General features: G+C 42.2%; 1 pseudogene; it reads left to right on the top strand.

Annotated features, from left to right (window-relative positions):
* The window catches only part of LOC115066750, a 9,782-nt pseudogene that overhangs the window by 2,358 nt on the left and 5,837 nt on the right, over window positions 1–1,587 (top strand).

The raw sequence follows: 1,587 nt of genomic DNA, 5'->3' as shown, positions 1-1,587 counted from the left end.
TATAAATAATTCTAGAGGGTACTAGAAGAAACTTGACCTGAAGCACGTTTCTTCCCCAAACAGCAAATCACAGATGTACCAAGTATCCAGAGCTCCAATTTCAAAACAAATAGAAAAACCCACTTCATTATTCATGGATACATTGATAAGGGAGAAGAAAACCGGCTGTCCGATATGTACAGGGTGAGACTTTGTGCTATCCTAAGGGAAGGTAGTCTCTGGAGTTGGCCACCAGCAGGGCAGGGGCCCCAATGAAGGAGGACACGTGTTGGTCAACACCACAGTGGGTCTGAGGATTCCTGAGTCTTGAACTCCAGGGGAGATGGAGGAGGTGGTTGTGGGTACAAGGGCCTGGCACAGTCAGGACAGTGAGTTGAGAGTCACTTAGTGACTCCTGGAAGTGGTTATTTCGTAACCAGCACAATAACATTTCGGATTTTAACAACAGAAACTGCTACCAAGTGCATCCCACTTGATCATGGACTGCTTTGTTCTCTAGCCTTCAATTTCTATGTGAAGAGCTAAGAGATTCCTCTTGCTAACTAACTTCCGCTGGACATTCCCATCTCCTCTGGTAGCAACGTCTCAGAACACCTGACGGCTCTCATTTCTGGCTCCTGTTGTTTCTCCAGAAGTTTAATTTGCCTTTGGCTTTGCTTTTGGTGTAACAAAAAATTAAGAAATGAAAACTTCAATAGAATACATTTTCTTAATAAGCGTTAGTGCTTGAAGAATATTACCGATACATTCATTCATGCATGCTTTTGTGTTTTTCTCAAATTTCTGTGGCTGCTGGGACACAGGGATGCCATCATTTCTTCAGGTGTGTTCCGCAAATGACCCTAAGGATCCTCTAAACCATTGGTGCCTGGGTTGTCTTTTACTCAGGCCAAAAGTAGAACCGAGTCAATTCCAGAGTATGTGGGCTGATTCTGAGGGCAGATAAACAGTGTAGAGTCCCTTCACTGTACACACTCAGAAAGATCAGTGTAGCACACACTGCCTTCCAAATATATTGTATATTTGACAAGTATCATGGGTAGAGAGGGTAATAATGAGTTTTCCTACAGCAATGAAGAGAAACAGTGATTCTTGGCTCAAATGGAGTATAGACTTGTTAGATACAGGTATAGGGTTTTCAACTCACGCTTTCAAGCCCAGACTGGTAGCAAATATAAGATCTAGAAGCACATATGTCCTGTTTCATCAGGTTTGGAAATAAACACTGTGCTGTGATAGGGAACTAAAAAGATTAAATACAATGAAGGTCCTGGATTCCAGACCTGACACTGACCTCAGCTAGCAATATCCTTAGCAACGTTGAATTGTAAGTCAAGGATATTAGAAGTGCTATGTCCAGGTACGACATGGTCCTGGATTCCAGACCTGACACTGACCTCAGCTAGCAATATCCTTAGCAAAGTTGAACTGTAAGTCAAGGATATTAGAAGTGCTATGTCCAGGTATGATTTTAGAATGCTGTCTGACAGGAGCCAGCCTGAGTTCACTTAGTCTCAGGACAATCAGTTCCATTCTTGTTAAAGGAAGCAATGGATTCTAGGAATGCTTTATTATTATCAAATTTGT

Source organism: Nannospalax galili, unplaced genomic scaffold, assembly GCF_000622305.1.
Source record: "Nannospalax galili isolate Female #2095 unplaced genomic scaffold, S.galili_v1.0 scaffold1362, whole genome shotgun sequence".
Taxonomy (NCBI): Eukaryota; Metazoa; Chordata; class Mammalia; order Rodentia; family Spalacidae; genus Nannospalax; species Nannospalax galili.
The sequence above is the reverse complement of the archived record's forward strand: the minus strand, read 5'-3'. Positions and strand labels throughout refer to the sequence as shown.